This window comes from Podarcis pityusensis, assembly GCF_964106645.2.
Source record: "Podarcis pityusensis genome assembly, chromosome: W".
NCBI lineage: Eukaryota > Metazoa > Chordata > Lepidosauria > Squamata > Lacertidae > Podarcis > Podarcis pityusensis.
This window is the reverse complement of record NC_138045.1, coordinates 25,142,609-25,161,202: the sequence shown is the minus strand read 5'-3', so window position 1 is coordinate 25,161,202 and position 18,594 is coordinate 25,142,609. Positions and strand designations below refer to the sequence as shown.

Below are 18,594 nucleotides of genomic sequence, written 5' to 3'. Positions count from 1 at the left end.
GTTGAGCACATTGATTTATTGCTCAGATAAGCCTGACGTCCGGCACGCTTCCCACCGCGCAGCTCTTGCCGGCCAGGCCTCTGCATTCCAAAGTCCACATTCCGATGCTCTGAGCAAAGCAGAGATCTGCAGCGGCAAGAGAAAGACTGCAAAAAACTCCAGAGCATTCTTCAGTGTGCTTAAATAAAGTCCACTCAGGATCTTAGCAGCTAAAAGCAGTTTTATTTACAGCAGACTATCCATTATCTATCACAGCGAACAGCATCGTGAAAACACGTCCTCTCTCCTCAAAAGCGAAAGTAGAGAGAAGAACAAAGGCTTGAGGCTCTCGGAAATGACGAACCTCCCCCCTCCCAACAGTAGGCAGGGCGTACACTCTGAGCTGTTTAACCCTGTAAGCTCAGGTTCTCCTCACAGAACACCCTCCCACCAGATGTCCAAGAGAACAACAACTACCAGACTTTTAGAAGACATCTGAAGGCAGCCCTGTTTAGGGAAGCTTTTAATATTTGATGGATTACTGTATTTTCATATTTTGTTGGAAGCCGCCCAGAGTGGCTGGGGTAGCCCAGCCAGATGGGCGGGGTATAAATAATAAATTGTTGTTGTTGTTGTTGTTATCAGGGAGAGCATTGGTGCCAAAATGAGTTTGGCAAAGAATGGATTTTTAAGGGAGTCTTTCCAGTGAGCACAGTGCACTGGTGAGACTGCACAGAAGCAGCGTCAAATGCTGAGGCACAACATGGGGAAACTTCTCGAATTTGCAAAGGGGATTTTTTTAAAAAAAAAAAGTCTTGAAGTGCAAACTTTGAAAAGAACAAAAAGTTGCATGATCCCTCCATAGCTTCTCGTTTGCCCAAGGCGGCAGTGCACTGTTGTGCATCTCGATCGGGCTCACAGTCAAAGCAACTGCACAGAAGCAGCGTCAATATTGTCCACCTCTTTTCCAAAGACTTTAAGTAAAACAAACTTACCCAGTAGCTTCTTTGGAAGCCGCCCTCGGGCCTACAGCAGGAGGAGAGACACAAAAAGGAGTTAGATCTCCAGTATGGCCCATGCTCAAACATCCAAGGAAGCATCCTGGCTCTTTTACTGCAGCTGCATAAGCATTGCTGGGGTCTAGCATGGGCAAAAGTGCACAGATTGAGAGACTGTTGTATCCTTGCAAAATCTTTTCCTGTGGCTTTTTGCCAGTTCCTCTGACAGGTAGTGGCAAGAGTGTTGAACTAAGACTGGGCAGACCAGGGTCCAAATCCACACTAGGCGTGAAGCTCACTGAATGCCCAGTCCCTGCCTCTCAGCGTGGCTGTGGGACTAAGTGGGAGGGAGGAGAACTCTGTACCGCCCCTTGAGGACTTGGCAGAGCAATGGTTCCACAGTAGCTTCACTTCTCTCGATCACATCAAAGTCGATGCATCGCCACAAATTGGCCAAAGACCTGCCTGACTCTGAACTGGTGAGGAGCAGCAAGGATGGGACACTTTAGCTGCATGCTCCTGTCCCAAGAACCCAGAAGATGGCTAAGCGCTTAAGGACAGGGCTGAGGTTTTGTCAGGAGACAAAGGTTCTTGAGAGCAGAAGCAGGCCAGGCCTAGGCAGCGCGGCCTACGAGGGCTACACAAATCTGTCAAGCCTAAGTGTTAGCAGTCAAATGCTGGGTCACTGTGACTTGGGACTCATCTTGGGTTCCCTATAAATGTAACCAGCCATCTCTGTGGGCCTCAGTCTGTGTGTAGAGTGTGTGTGTCTCAACCAGTATGTTGTGTTGTTGCAGACGGAGCGGCTCCAGGACTCCAGTTAATCAGTAACTAAGAGCTGTGCCTCTGGGAAGACGAAGAAGGCTGCTAGGAGCACTCGGTGTATGCTCTTTGACTATGCTGTTTCTGAACAAGTTTATTTTCTTCAGTAAAAGGTAGTGCTAAGAGTGTTGAACTAAGACTGGGCAGACCAGGGTCCAAATCCACAGCAGGCCATGAAGCTCACTGAGTGACCATGGGCCAGGCACTACCTCTCAGGGTCATAAGCATTTTATCAAGTCAATATTGCGAGGAACAACTGCATAGCTGAATTGAAAACCCCTAGACCAATTAAGGGATCAATATTAAGACCACAACGTATCACTTATAGATCAAGCAAACCTGTGGCTGATTAATTTATTCATTTTGAAGTGTTCTACTCTCCTTTCCGGTTGAGAGAGTAGCTCTGTGTATAAGATGGCGCCCGGCACACTTCCCCTGTGCCGATGGACGCTTGTGCCGATAGGAAAAAACTTGAGCTCTTAGCAGAGTTCTTAGCAGAGCTCTGCAGCGGTAGAAAGTGTTGCCTTGTGTGTGGATAATAAATCAGACTGAACGCAGGCTTCTTGCTAATCTCTAACAGCCTTTAATGAGAAGAAAAACATCATAAATCAGTCCCAGCGAGAGAGCGGACATTCTTTCGTCTCTCAGCCAAAAACGAAAGGAAACTCACACACAAAGAAAGATTCCTGTATGTGAACCAAACCACGCCTCAGAATGTGAGACGTCACACAGAACTGTTTAACCCTGTAAGTTCTGATTCTCCTCACACCCCCTCTCGTCTCGCATCCTGAGGGAAAACTGTGAGTATAACTCACCCCAAACACAACCCTTCACAGAACTCCCCATGTCGCTGGAAGGTCAAGGGTTTGGTAAACCCATCAGCTAGGTTCTTCTGGCTCGAACAATACTTGAGCCGTATCCAACCTGCTTGGACACTCTGACATACATTCTGGAAATGTATGTCCAAATGCTTGGTTCTGGACTTGAACTGCCCAGGTTCTGCCAACCTAAGACAAGGTTGATTGTCTCCCCAAACAGTTATGGGCAAGTAACAATCCCCACAGATCTCTTGGATCAAGCACCGGTAGAAGTCCAACTCCCTGCACAAATCCGACAACGCACTGAACTCAGCGTCAGTGGAAGAAAGTGCAATAAGACTTTGCTTCTGGGAATTCCACCCAACCAGGGATTCCCCGAACTTTACCACCAGCCCAGACACAGACTTCCTGTTCCCAAGAGATGCCCAATCGCTGTCACTCCAGCACGTAAGCCGTGCGTCACCTTCAGCTGACAACGTGAGGCAAAACTCTTTGGTATCCTGCAAATACCTCAACACTCTCTTGATGCCTTGCCAGGCATTCACACTGGGCTTTGTAGCCTCCCTGCTGAGCAGATTCACAGCAAACGCTATGTCTGGTCTGCTCCACTGAGAGAGATACAACAGACACCCTAGCGCTGACTGAAACACCTCAGGGTTTTGGAACTCAGAACGCTCCCCAAGCCGACTGTCCTTCACGAAGTTGGTCTCCATGGGCGTTCTGACCCCTGCACAGTCAGACATCTGGAACTTCTCAAGCAACTGCTCAATCTTGCTTTTCTGACTGAGCAAGAAACTCCCGTTCTTAGACCTGTCTATCCTAATGCCTAGATAAACCTGAACGAGACCAAGGTTTTTGAGCTTAAACTTCTTACCAAGCTCTTTGGCAAAACCTTGCACCTGTTTACTTGTCTGTGCCACGTACAGAATATCATCTACAAACACCAGAATTGCCTCCTGTGTCTCTTCTGACCCCTTCAGGTACAGGCAACTGTCTGCAAGACTCTTCTGGAAACCCAAACTTTCCAGAGCTTCATTCAGGCACATGTTCCAATTTCTGGCTGACTGTTTCAAACCATAAATTGACTTGTGCAGCTTCCACACAACACCTGGCTCATTGCCCTCAAACCCTGGAGGAGGTAACATGTACAGATCCTCCTTCAGATCCGAGTTCAAATAAGCCACATCCACATCAAAGTGGTGCACTTGGTGCCCTCTTTGAGCAGCTACTGCTAAAAGCATGCGCAGAGTCTCACTCCGGGAAGTAGGAGCATACACTTCGGTGTAATGCAGCCCCCTTCTCTGCGTGAACCCTCTGGCTACAAGCCTCGCCTTGTACTGTGGTTCTCCAGATCCTGTGGGCTTAATCCTGTAAACCCAACGACAGCTCACAGCCTGCTTGCCCTCTGGCAGCTTCGTGGTGGAGAACACACCTAAGGACCTCATTGAGTTCAACTCCTTTCCCATTGCCTCTTGCCACTTCCTGGCTTCTTCTTCAGGCAACTGTTGAACCTCTTCAAAACTTTCTGGTTCGCACTTCGCTAAACCAACCCACACGCTGGTGACCTCAAACCTCTCAGGTGGTACCCCCTTTGTAGCGCGTGTGGAACGTCTGAGCACTGTCTCAGGTGCTCCCTCTGACCCACTGGGGCCAGCTAGTGTGTCCTTGTTATCAGAAGACTCCCCCTCTGACTTACTGCATCTTCTGGCCTTCTGCACTTGACTAACGGGAGACGAAGGCTCACTTTTGGGCTCTCTTTTAACAACCTGTGGAGATGCCCCTCCCTGTTCTTGACCCTGGTCAGAGACCTGGTCCTCATCAACAGGTTCAACTTCTAACTCTCCCTCCTCAGCAGAATCAGACAGACACTCTGAGAGAACGTCAGGATTCGCATGGATCCTTGACCAACCACTCTGCTCACAGAACTCAGCACTCCTGCTGACTAGAATCCTGGACTGATCGCCTTCTGGATAGGCAAACCTCCACCCTTTTGTCCCAGGCTCGTACCCACAAAAGATCATTTTCCGGGACCTCGGGTCACCTTTCTTGCATTGAGCCTTTGGCACAAGCACCCAAGCTTCGCAACCAAACACACGGAAGAAATGCACCTTGGGCTTCTTCCGGTGCAGCAGAAAATAGGGTGTGTCTCCTACAGCAGAGCTATAGGACCTGTTCAAAGTGAAGCTGGCAGCTTTCCAAGCTTCGGCCCAAAAGCTCTGAGGCAAACCAGTCAAACAGTAGAGCGTCAGCTGCCTCAGCTAGCGTTTTGGTCCTGCGCTCCGCTACGCCATTCTCCTGAGGAGAAAAAGCAACCGTCAACCTGTGACTTATCCCCTTCTGGCAGAAGAAACTCTGCAGAGCAGACCCGGTGAACTCTCCGCCTCGGTCGCTCTGAAAGCTCTGCACCTTGGTGGAAAACTGTAGTTCCACCACCGCAACCCAGTCTTTGATCAGTTGCGCCGCCTCGCTTTTCCGTTTCAGCGAGAAGATCCAGCCGTTCCTCGAAAAATCATCTGTCAGTGTGAGCGCATACCTGGCTCCGCCCAGACTCGGCACTGGCATGGGTCCACAAAGGTCTGTATGCACTAGCTCAAAAGGCCTTGTGGTTACCCTCTCCGATCTGGGATAACTGCACCTTTTTATCTTTGCTCTTTTGCATGCCCTACAATCCAAAAATCTATCACATGCTGTCATCTTGCAACCCTCAGTGCATTCTGGTAACTTCTGGATATATTTCCAACAGCTATGCGACATTCTCCTGTGCCACAAGTGAGCACACGAATCATGTGTGGGAACGTTAGCACACCGTGCCTGTGCTGTCTCAGCGTTCCCCTTACCCTCCAGAGGTGTCTCCAGAACAAAGAGGTTGTTCTGACATGCAACATTGACCAGTTGTTTCCCACCCCTGGAAATAGAACAGACATCATTTTCAAAGCAAACCTTATAACCCTCCTTTACAAGAGCAGATACAGATAAAAGACAACACTTCATTCCTGGCACAACGTAGATTTCCAGCTCTGCCTGTAAAAAAGAAACAAACACATTGCCAACAGTGGTTAATTGTCTCTGTGAGCCATCAGCGAGAGTGACTGTTTTCCCAGTTGAAACAGCCCTGCAGTTCCACATTTCGCCACTAGATGGCGATGGCATCAGGTGATGGCTGGCTCCTGAGTCGATGACCCAACGCAGCATGCTGCCCTCACCGGAGTTGTCCTTCAGCGTTGCCATGGAGGCAGCTAGGTGATAAGAAGAACCGTCCTTCTCACTTCCTCTGTCACGTCCTCCCTTTGCATTCCCACGCTGGCCTCCTCTCCTAGACTGGCTGCCATGGAAACCTGGCTGGCTGCCACGAGGACTTGGCTGACTGCCATGGGAAGCGACCTTGGAGACATCCTGCCCGGCCTCTCTAGCTCTCCTTGGACAGGACCGACGCAGATGGTCAACAGACCCGCAGACAAAACAACGACGAGTGGAAATAGCCTGAACTGTGCCTTCTGCCTTGGCCCCCCCTCTGTTACCGGCAGGGCACCCTGCGCCAGCTCGGCCCTCTCTGAGTCGGCGTTCCTCCTCGTCACACAAACGCCCAGTCACATACTGCAGCGTAAGATCCGCTGGATTCATCAATTCCAAAGTTAGACACAAATTGTCATTACTTTTGTCCAAAGAGCTGAGCAAAATATAAACTTTCAGTTCCTCAGTAAAGTTGACTTGCAACAGTCTCAGCTTGTTGAAAACAGAGAGCATCTTAGTCACATGCTGTCTGATGCTATCACCAGGACGCAGCTTCAGCTCAAACAAGCTTCTGGTGGTGTGGATCTTTGCCCCGACTGTGTTCCTGTGATGCACTCTCTCTAGTGCCTGGTAGACCTCCTGGGCAGTCTCAAGACCCTCCACCAAAGGTAGCTGTGAGCCCTCCAAACTGAGCACTATAGCTCCTAGGGCTTTCTGGTCTTTCCTCTGTGAGGCTTGGGCAGCTGCAACAACCGCTGCTGCAGCTCCGGCTGCAGCTTGCTGTGGTGGCCCTTGGGTCACCTCCCACAGACCCTTGGCTACCAGCCAGGCCTTCAGCTTCCTTGACCACTCCTCCCAGTTGCTCCCATTTAATTTTTCAAAGGGGACTGAGAATGACTCCTGTCCATCTGCCATCTCCTCCCCCGGGGCTGAGCCTACTCACATAACCAGCAGCTCCTCTTGGCACCCGGTCCTGAAGATGAGATCCTCCCCAGCAAGCTTCACTGCCTCAAACGTTAGGCAGGGGCTGCAGCTGGCTTCTCCCACACACAGAGGCACGACGTGGCAACAGCTTCCAAAGCTTGGCTAGCTTCCATAACCTGCTGAGATAAGATGGCGCCCGACACACTTCCCCTGTGCCGATGGACGCTTGTGCCGATAGGAAAAAACTTGAGCTCTTAGCAGAGTTCTTAGCAGAGTTGTGCAGTGGTAGAAAGTGTTGCCTTGTGTGTGGATAATAAATCAGACTGAACGCAGGCTTCTTGCTAATCTCTAACAGCCTTTAATGAGAAGAAAAACATCATAAATCAGTCCCGGCAAGAGAGCGGACATTCTTTCGTCTCTCAGCCAAAAACGAAAGGAAACTCACACACAAAGAAAGATTCCCGTATGTGAACCAAACCACGCCTCAGAACGTGAGACGTCACACAGAACTGTTTAACCCTGTAAGTTCTGATTCTCCTCACATGTTACAACAGACTACCATAAGCGAACAAGCGGCACACAGACAATCCAGCACTCTTTGGGCTGGTGGACAGCGTGCTAACCACTTGGGTTAAAGTGGTTATTCTTTTATTTCTTTATTTTTAAAATGATATTTATTAAAAGTTTAAAGATTACAGAAGAGAGAAGAAAAAAAGAAATAACAATAAAGTAGAAAAAAAAATAACAAAACATATAAAACATATAAAAACCATACAATAATACAGCAAAAAAAGACAAAAAATAAACTAAAAAACACATTCAATATTCCATGTCTTTACCTTTCCTTAACTTATTTCATCGACCTCCTCACACCTCCCTTTTTTTGTATTCTAGTTCAATTCACTATTTCAGCAAGTTCTTCCCATCTTTCTCAATTTTGATTCTATAGTTTTAACGATCTAACCTTAGATTTTTTCAATTTAACCCAATATCTTTTTTTTTTAAATCATATTTATTAAAGTTTCCAAAAATATAGAAATACAAAGAAAAAAGAAAAAGAAAAAAAGATATTTAAAAACCTTACTTTCATTGCCTACTTTCTGGGACTCCCCCCCTCCCCCCCCGACTGTATTCCCCTTTCCTTAATTTGGTTCTACAAGCTCTCACTCCCAATTTGAAGCTTAATTTGTTTAACCCACTATCCAAATTGAATTGTACAAATCTTACCACCGTCCCACATCATTAACAAGAAAAGAAAAAAGATTTTCCCCAAGATCCACCCCAGTTCCTTCCACGAATTCCCTTTTTTTAAACACGTCCAATCAAAATAAAATAACATGCGTAAGTTATATAAAGAAATAGAAAATAAGAGATATAGAAAAATTCAAAAGATGGTTACACAGCCTTTGGATTCCAAATCTCCCCCCCCCCTTCCCCGGTTTGAATTCCCCATGTCCATCAGTCTATACATTATCAGCTTGGAAGTCTCAATTCATGACCAGATTTCTCCCCGATTCCATCTTGCCGGTTTTCTTTTAATTTATTAATTTTAATAATATTTAACTTCAAGTGTCCAATCTAACAAAGGCCTTTAATTTCCTTGATCTTTACCACTCCTCCCGTTGTTCTTTCCGTGTCGTAATCAGTCCTTTGTTCTTCTTATTCCTCACTTTCTCAGGTTTCTTGTCCTGTTCAGCTGCTAAAACTTTCTAATTCAGAAATCTGGTATCTCTACAGAGGTTTGTTATTCAGGAACAAAAACTTACGTCCAGTCCCTTCCTTTCTTCAATAGAAAATTCTATTGTCTCCTTTAATGTAAATACCTCTGTAGACAAAATACTATTTCAGTTTTGCAGCTTTCCCAGAAGATAACAAGTCCTGTGCGAATCCCAGAGTATTTTTCCACTTACGACCGTTCTTGTAATGTCCCGAAACCCCTCTAGGGGGATTGTAATAACTTTGTATCCTCTAATCCAAAAATCAAATTGTTGCTTATTTTCCAACAGTTTATATCCATATTATAGCAAATTGTAACAAAATTAACCAGCAAAGTCCTCATAAACAAAGTCCTCTTTATATTTTCCAGCTTTGACAGCTACTTTGACAGCTGTCAAAGTCTCCGTCTCTCTTCACCAGGCTCCGCGAATCGCCCCGGTTCCCGGGGGGGGTTGCATTTTTCTTCTCACCCTCCACTCTTCTCCTCCAGCACAGTTCTTATAATTTCCCATCGTGAAATTAATGATTTTTATCAGGAGTATACTTCCCTTTGGACCTTGGTTACCCAGTCCTTGTTTTGGAATGCTTACAGTAGGGGGGGGGGATTGACTTCCTTTTTAAATCGCCCCCGCTCGTGCCAAATCCGAAATTTTGAACCCGGTTTCCCAATTACTCACGGGTTGTTGTTAATAGTCCAAATTTTCAATGGAAGAAGTCAGCGCTCTCCGTCGAATGGCATGCGGCTGAGCTCGGCAGGGAAAGCAGAAGACTCAAAGCACCACGCCGCTCCCCGGCACCCGATCCGAAGCCTTTAAAAAGGCTCCTTCACGAGTCGGGAGGGCGCTAATGGTGCAAGCCGAGTCACCCATGTCCACGGACTCCGTGCCCGTGGTTTTTAAGGGTCCCCGCGTCGCCGGCGCGGTAGGACCCAGCCCCTGCCGAGCAGACTCCCTCCGGAGCTCGGAGGGAGTCCGCCATTCGGCGATGGCGCCAACCCGGAAGTCCCAATTTAACCCAATATCAATCAACTTTTACTTAATTCTTTGTTGCATTTCTAGTAAAACCATGTTAATTCATTCCCGCATCCTTCTAACACTCATTAATTTTACAATGTTTCTGTAAGTATACTTTAATTTTTTTCCAATCTTCTTCCACCAACTCTTCGCCCTGGTCTCGAATTCTGCCAGTCATTTCCGCCAGTTCCATATAGTCCATTAACTTCATCTGCCATTCTTCCCTGGTAGGTAGATCTTGTGTCTTCCAGTATTTCGCAATGAGTATTCTTGCTGCTGTTGTAGCGTACATAAAGAAAGTTCTATCTTTCTTTGGCACCAATTGGCCGACCATGCCCAGGAGAAAGGCCTCTGGTTTCTTCAGGAAGGTATATTTATATACCTTTTTCATTTCGTTATAGATCATCTCCCAGAATGCCTTAATCTTTGGGCATGTCCACCAAAGGTGAAAGAATGTACCTTCAGTTTCATTACATTTCCAACATTTATTATCGGGCAAATGATAGATTTTTGCAAGCTTGACTGGTGTTATGTACCACCTATAAATCATTTTCATTAAATTCTCTTTTAAGGCATTGCATGCCGTAAACTTCATACCTGTGGTAATGAGAAGAAAAACATCATAAATCAGTCCCGGCGAGAAAGCGGACATTCTTTCGTCTCTCAGCCAAAAACGAAAGGAAACTCACACACAAAGAAAGATTTCCGTATGTGAACCAAACCACGCCTCAGAATGTGAGACGTCACACAGAACTGTTTAACCCTTTAAGTTCTGATTCTCCTCACATGTTACAACAGACTACCATAAGCGAACAAGCGGCACACAGACAATCCAGCACTCTTTGGGCTGGCGGACAGCGTGCTAACCACTTGGGTTAAAGTGGTTATTCTTTTAGGTTAAAGAATATGTAAGTGATTGGCCGCACTATTGCCAAGTCAATGAAATGTTTAAACAGGATTTGAGGGGGAAAGGATTTGATGATAACAAATCAAAATTTGAAATTGATGTATTGAATAATAAATAAATAAATTTGTCTAAAATGTATAAATTGCTGCTTGAATGGCATTTGAAAGATGAAGAGGTAAAGTCGGTTATGATACACTGGGCCAAAGATTTTGGGTATAATATACAGTTAAAAGATTGGGGGAAACTGTGGAAGGAAGGATTAAAATTTACTGCATGCAATGCTTTGAAAGAAAATGTGATGAAAATGATGTATAGGTGTTATATCACCCCAGTAAAATTAGCTAAAATGTATAAAATAAGTAATAAATGTTGGAAATGTAAAGAAAAGGAAGGACCTTTTTATCACATGTGGTGGGAATGTAAAAAAGTGAAAAGCTTCCGGGAAATGATATATAATGAGATGAAAAAGATGTTGAAATATACATTGATTAAGAAACCAGAAGCATTTTTTTCTTGGCATTGTAGGAGATGATATTAATAGACAGGATTGTAAGTTGTTTTTATATGCAATGACTGCAGCAAGAATATTATTGGCACAAAAATGGAAGCAAGAAGAACTACCAACGAAAGAAGAATGGAGGGTGAAGTTGATGGACTATGCAGAATTAGATAAATTAACAGGAAGGATTCGAAACCTGCGGGATCAGAGATTCATAGAAGACTGGAGTAAATATATGAACTATTTGAAAAGTAATTGTGATGAACAGATTACGCTAGTAGGACTGCAAGAAGTTTGGTAAGGTGGATAGTTTGAAATACTGCAAGAAAGACTATGAAAAGCATTATTAGTTAAGGATATTTTTTTTTTAAATGATATTTATTAAGATTTCCAATAAAAAGAGCACAACAGTAAAAAACATTAAACATAAAAACATAAAAAAGAAATACACAATTCAAAAATACACAATACATAATCCACAAAGGAAAAAGAAAAAAACACACACAAAAAAAACAAAAGACAAAAAAGAAAACAGTTAAAAACAATACCTCCTTTTCATCTCCATTTTTAAATTTACTTATTTTCTGGACCTCCTCATACCTCCCTCTTTTGTATTCCAGTTCAAATTGTTTGTCCAGCAATTTCTTTCCCTCTTTTTTAATCCCAATCTTTAATCTTAATATAATATAACATTAAAATTTTACCTCTTAAAAACCAAGTTTCCATTTCCTTAAACTTTTTTAATCCTAATCCTTAATCTTAATCTGTATATAACTTTAAATCCTGTACAGCTGGAAGCCACTTGTTTTCAATCCAACATCACTCTAGCATTCCTTAATTTTGCAATGTTTCTGCAGATAGTCTTTGAATTTATTCCAATCTTCCTCCACCGACTCTTCTCCCTGGTCACGGATTCTGCCAGTCATTTCCGCCAATTCCATATAGTCCATCAGTTTCATCTGCCATTTCTCCAGTGTGGGAAGCTCTTGTGTCTTCCAATACTTTGCGATGAGTATTCTTGCTGCTGTTGTTGCATACATAAAGAAAGTTCTATCCTTTTTTAACACCATTTGGCCGACTATGCCCAGGAGAAAGGCCTCTGGTTTCTTGGGAAAGGTATATTTGAATACCGTTTTTAACTCATTATATATCATTTCCCAGAAAACCTTAATCTTTGGGCACGTCCACCAAAGGTGAAAAAATGTACCTTCAGTTTCTTTACATTTCCAACATTTATTATCGGGCAAATGATAAATTTTTGCAAGCTTGACTGGAGTTATGTACCACCTGTATATCATTTTCATAATATTCTCTCTTAGGGCATTACATGCCGTAAATTTCATACCTGTGGTCCATAACTGTTCCCAGTCAGCGAACATAATGTTGTGTCCAACGTCTTGTGCCCATTTAATCATAGCCGATTTTACCGTTTCATCCTGAGTGTTCCATTTCAGCAGCAAGTTATACATTCTTGACAAATTCTTAGTTTTGGGTTCTAACAGTTCAGTTTCTAATTTTGATTTTTCCACCTGGAAGCCAATTTTCTTGTCCAATTTAAATGCCTCCATTATCTGAAAATAATGAAGCCAGTCTCGCACTTTGTTTTTTACTTTTTCAAAACTCTGCAATTTCAGTCTATCTCCATCTTGTTCCAAAATTTCCCAATATTTCGGCCATTTGACCTCCATATTGAGCTTTTTCAAGGCTTTCACTTCCATTGGTGACAGCCACCTTGGAGTTTTGTTTTCTAATAAATCCTTGTATCTTATCCAAACATTAAACAGTGCTTTCCTGACAATGTGGTTTTTAAATGCTTTATGTGCTTTGACCTTATCATACCACAGATATGCATGCCATCCAAATACATTGTTAAAACCTTCTAAGTCCAAAATGTCAGTGTTTTCAAGAAGCAGCCATTCTTTCAACCAGCAAAAAGCTGCTGATTCATAATAAAGTTTGAGGTCTGGCAAGGCAAATCCACCTCTTTCCTTTGCATCCGTTAATATTTTAAATTTTATTCTGGGCTTCTTGCCCTGCCAGACAAATCTAGAAATATCTTTCTGCCACCTCTTGAAACAATCCATTTTGATGGCCGAAATATTGGGAAATTTTGGAACAAGACGGAGATAGACTGAAATTGCAGAGTTTTGAAAAATTAAAAAACAAAGTGCGAGACTGGCTTCATTATTATCAGATAATGGAGGTATTTAAATTGGACAAGAAAATTGGCTTCCAGGTGGAAAGATCAAAATTAGAAACAGAATTGTTAGAACCCAAAACCCAAAAAGAATTTGTCAAGAATGTATAACTTGCTGCTGAAATGGAATACTCAGGATGAAACGGTAAAATCGGCTATGATTAAATGGGCACAGGACGTTGGACATAACATTATGTTTGCTGACTGGGAACAGTTGTGGACCACAGGAATGAAATTTACGGCATGTAATGCCTTAAGAGAGAATATTATGAAAATGATATACAGGTGGTACATAACCCCAGTCAAGCTTGCAAAAATCTATCATTTGCCCGATAATAAATTTTGGAAATGTAAAGAAACTGAAGGTACATTTTTTCACCTTTGGTGGACGTGCCCAAAGATTAAGGCTTTCTGGGAAATGATATATAATGAATTAAAAAAGGTATTTAAATATACCTTCTCTAAGAAACCAGAGGCCTTTCTCTTGGGCATAGTCGGCCAAATGGTGTTAAAAAAGGATAGAACTTTCTTTATGTATGCAACAGCAGCAGCAAGAATACTCATCGCAAAGTACTGGAAGACACAAGAACTTCCCACGCTGGAGGAATGGCAGATGAAACTGATGGACTATATGGAACTGGCGGAAATGACTGGCAGAATCCGTGACCAGGGAGAAGAGTTGGTGGAGGAAGATTGGAAGAAATTCAAATATTATCTTCAGAAACATTGCAAAATTAAAGAATGTTAGAGTGATGTTGGACTGAAAATAAGTGGTTTCCAGCTGTACAGGTTAAAGTTAATGATAGACTAAGATTAAAGATCAGGATTAAAGATGTTTAAGGAAATGGAAATTTGGTAATTAAGAGGTAAAATTTCAAGGTTATATTACATTAAGATCAAAGATTAGGTTTAAAGAAGTTGAAGTTATATATTATATTAAAATTAAAGATTGGGATTAAAAAAGTGGAGAAGAAATTGCTGGACAAACAATTTGAATTGGAATACAAAAGAGGGAGGTATGAGGAAGTCCAGAAAATAAGTAAATTCAAAACGGAAATGGAAAAGAGATATTGTTTTTAATTGTTATGTTTTTTTTTTGTTTTTTTACTGTTGATTCTTGCTTTTCGTGTTTTTTAAAAAAATTTTCTGAGATTTGTATTATGTATTTGTGTATCCTTTTTTATGTTTTTTGTTGTTGTTGTTGTTTAATTTTTGATTGAAACCTTAATAAAAACTATTTTTAAAAAAAAAAGAAACAATCCATTTTGTCCACAATTTGCAATGTTTGAAACAAAAACAACATTCTAGGCAATACATTCATTTTTATCGCAGCAATACGGCCCAGCAGTGAAAGCTTCAAATTTGACCAAATTTCTAAATCTTTTTTCACTTCAGCCCAACATTTTTCATAATTATCTTTAAATAAATTCCCATTTTCTGCTGTCATGTTAATCCCCAGGTATTTCACTTTCTTAACCACAGTCAAACCTGTCTCATTCTGAAACCTCTCTCTTTCAATCGGTGTTAAATTTTTCTCTAGAACCTTAGTTTTTAACTTGTTCAATTTAAATCCTGCCACTTGACCAAATTCTTGATTCAGTTCTAAAACCCTTTTAGTACTAGATTCTGACTCCTGTAATGTCAATACTAAGTCATCTGCAAATGCTCTCAGTTTGTACTGTTTGGCTCCGACCTGTATACCTTTAACCAACCGGTCCCTTCTAATCATATTCAACAGAACCTCCAGGACCGAAATAAAAAGGAGTGGGGAAATTGGGCAACCTTGTCGTGTCCCTTTTTCAATTTTAAGTTCTTCCGTCACCACATTATTTACAATTAATTTAGCCTTTTGTTCTGAATAAATTGCACTTATACCATTCTCAAAACCTTGGCCTACCCCCATGCCCTGTAGATTCTTCTTCATAAAGTTCCAAGAAATGTTGTCAAAGGCTTTTTCCGCGTCCACAAATATCAAAACTGCTTTAGTGTTTATATTCACTTCTAGTTTTTCCAGAATATCAATTATATTCCTCAAATTGTCAGACAGATGTCTTCCTGGGAGAAAGCCCGCTTGATCTTTATGAATCTCTTCCATCAACACTTTTTTTAATCTCTTGGCCAAAATGTCAGCAAAAATTTTGTAATCCACATTAAGTAATGATATAGGGCGGTAGTTCTTAAGCTGTGTCTTTTCAGTCTCTGTTTTCGGTACAAGTGTAATATATGCTTCTTTCCACGACTCTGGTACTCTTTTCCCCTCCATTATTTCATTGCAGACCTCTTTCAAAGGTTGTATTAACCATTCTTTCAAGGATCTATAGTATCTAGAAGTCAAACCCTCTGGTCCTGGAGATTTACCCAATTGCATATTTTGAATGGCACCTTCTATTTCCTGTTCAGTTATTTTGTAATTCAAAATTAGTTTATTTTCTTGAGATATTTTTTGCAATCCATTTGTTTTCAAAAATTGATCTAAGTCTGTTTCTTTCAATGGCCATTGGGTATATAATCGTTTAAAGTACCTCTGGAAACAATTTCTAATCTCTGCAGGGTTCTGTATATTTCTTCCTTCCACTTCTAAGTTCATGACTGTATTTAGTTTTTGTCTCTTTTTCATTTGCCATGCCAACAATTTACCACATTTATTAGCCGACTCAAATGTCTTTTGTCTCATTTGTTTAATTTTCCATTCTATTTCCTGATTCATCATTTTCATATATTGTACTTGATATAACTTTAAATCTCTCAGAATCTCTTGAGATTTTGGGTTTACTCTCAGTCTTTTTTCACTTTCCTTTATTTTGTCCAATATCTTATCCTTCTTCTCATTTTGAATTCTTTTCTTAACTGCGTTCTGTTGTATTAGGAACCCTCTCATAACCGCTTAACTTGCCTCCCAGATTACTCTTTTCTCCACATTGGTGCTCAAGTTTATCTCAAAATAGTCTCTCAAGGTTTTTTGGGCCTTCTTTAACATTTCTTCATCTCTAAATAAGGTGTCATTCATCTTCCATCTGAAAGGAGCCAGTTGGTGTTAGTCTCATTTCCATCTTAACAGCATTGTGATCGGAACAAGTTTTCGGGCAGATTTCCACCTTTCTTGTCTTTGGTGCCATTCCTCTAGTTATCCAAATTTGGTCAATTCTTGTCCATGTCATTTTGGCTTCAGAAAAGAAAGTTCCCTCTTTTGCCAAGGGGTTTCTTATTCTCCAAATATCAACTAAGTCCAAGTTGTCTGTCATGTCAAAAAAGGTTTTCGGTAGTCTACCATCCTTAGTGACTACCTGTCTTTGTGCCTTATCCATATATGTAGATACCACTCCATTCATGTCTCCCATCAAAATCATATTGTAATCCATATGGTCCATCAGGGTCTCGTGCAACTTCTTAAAAAATTCAGATTTCCCATCATTTGGTGCGTAGATTCCTACTATCAAAAATTTTTCTCCTTGTGTTTGAATTTCAATTGCCACAAATCTTCCTTGGTCATCTTTGAAAACAAATTTCGGTGATAGTCTGTCCTTTGCATAAATCACAACCCCTCTTTTTTTAACTTTGTCCAATGAAATAAACTCCTGACCAAGTCTTTTATTTATCAACAATTTCCTGTGTAATCTTGTTATATGTGTTTCTTGTAGACAAATCAAGTCCAATTGTTCCTTTTTCAGTAGATGAAACACTGATTTCCTTTTCTGAGGGGAATTCAGACCACGACAGTTCCAGGTTAATAGTTGCAGGGCCATGATGTAATTATTTTAGTTCCCCTCCAACGGCACCTAGTGCCTGTTCCTGTTCCGTCGGTGGTATCACTTTTTTCAGAAGGTCCTTTAGTTCCAGAGATAGTCCTGGTATTTCTAAAGCTTCTCTTGCAGTTGTTCTTAGCTCTCCTGTGACTTTCTTTTGTAGGTCTTCTCCGTGGTCTCTCCAAAATTTGTCTTTGTCGTCTGCCGATCTTATTTTCCTCTTCTTTCCTTTGTAGCTAAAAGATAGGCCTTGGGGAAATTCCCACCTGAAGTTAATCCTATTACTTTTCAACAAGGTAACCAGGTCTTTATAGTTAGATCTGAGATCCAGAAGGTGTTTCGGAATGTCCTTAAATATCTCCACTCTTGTCTGATGTATTTCCAGTGTCTTCTGGAAATGCAAACCCAAGATCTTGTCCCTCTCTTCTTTTGTTCGAAGAGTGATCAAACAGTCTCTCACCTTCTTTTCTCCTCTTTTTCCAAGTCTAAAAGCATTCACTATTTTAAAGCTGTCCTTTACCAGTTCTGGATTCCAAAAGTCTGAAAATTCCTGCGTAAGAAATTCAGCTAAATTGTCCTTCTCCACTTCAGGTACTGCTCTGACCCTTAAATTCACTTGTTTTTCTTTCAACTCAATCATAGACAGGGTTAACTTGTGATCTTCCAGTTGTTTATGTAACAGTGGTATCTTCTCTTGAACCTCTTTAACCTCTGTAACAGATGCTGTGGCAATTTCTTTGGCCTCTTCGGCAATCTGACGTGTTGAGGCCGATTCCTCTAATAATTTCTGAATAGTCTCTGTATTAGTATTTACTTTCTGGCCCAAATTATTTAAACTTGCTGTATTTTGGTTAATACTTGTTGTATTTTGATTAATACTTGTTGTGTTTTGATCAATCTTGTCAGATGCCTCTGCTACTTGTTTGCTTATTTTGTCCAAAGATTCATTAATTTTAGCCAAAACCTGAGCAAAGGTGTCATCACTTGCCATACCTTTAGTTTTGGGTTGTGCCGATGGGGCTGTTGTTGGAACTCCAGAGGGGCCAGGGGTCGAAGCTCTTCTTTGTAGTCCACCGTCTGTTCGCAATACTTTGCCCGACGTTGTTGTTGGTTGCAACGACTCTAATTTCTCTTTTCCATCTGCCATCCCCCTTTAGATAAAACTCAAGGTCAGTCACACAGTTAAGTTCAAAATTGTTTTGAAGTGGAAAGTTCCAAAAGGACAGTGTGGGAAAATCCTCAGGCCAGCTGCAATTGCAATTGTAGCTAGTTGTAACAAATCCAAATTCCACTAGGGGGACACTGTAACAGTCATAAAGTTCTTCAATGCTTTACTTCTTCTTTAAGTCCCCCCAATTCAACAGAAAGATAACAATCTATCTTAAACAGTTACTTTAAGACCAGGAGATATCTATCCACAATATTGTATCCAAATTGTATTTCCAGTGCAGGACTAGCTGTCAAAGTATGTTCAAAGACAGTACCTTTTCTCCAACTTTTAATTGTCTCTGGGAATCCGTTCCCAAGGGATTGAGCGGTGGTTTTTATCTTCTTTTTCTCACCTCTTCTTAAAGAAATAATTTTCAAAGTTTCCCCCCCCTTCCCTCCAGTTGAGGGGGAAAAGTCCTGGCCTGAGGATTTTCCCACACTGTCCTCTTGGAACTTTCCACTTCAAAACAATTTTGAACTTAACTGTGTGACTGACCTTGAGTTTTATCTAAAGGGGGATGGCAGATGGAAAAGAGAA

At 41.8% G+C, this 18,594-nt stretch overlaps 1 protein-coding gene, 1 long non-coding RNA gene and 1 pseudogene across 3 annotated transcripts in view; 1 reads left to right on the top strand and 2 right to left on the bottom strand.

Annotated features, from left to right (window-relative positions):
- Positions 1-18,594, top strand: part of LOC308467831 — a 702,857-nt gene that overhangs the window by 424,182 nt on the left and 260,081 nt on the right. The window lies entirely within an intron of this gene.
- LOC308467645 (inositol polyphosphate 5-phosphatase OCRL-like) overlaps positions 1-18,594 on the bottom strand; it is a gene marked incomplete at both ends in the record, with an annotated part of 361,324 nt that overhangs the window by 295,714 nt on the left and 47,016 nt on the right.
- Positions 1-18,594, bottom strand: part of LOC308467768 (E3 ubiquitin-protein ligase RNF4 pseudogene) — a 29,386-nt pseudogene that overhangs the window by 7,446 nt on the left and 3,346 nt on the right. Inside the window, exon 2 of the transcript in view lies at positions 975-1,005. The product of the transcript in view is annotated as an E3 ubiquitin-protein ligase RNF4 pseudogene (transcript). The remainder of the gene's footprint in view (positions 1-974; positions 1,006-18,594) is intronic.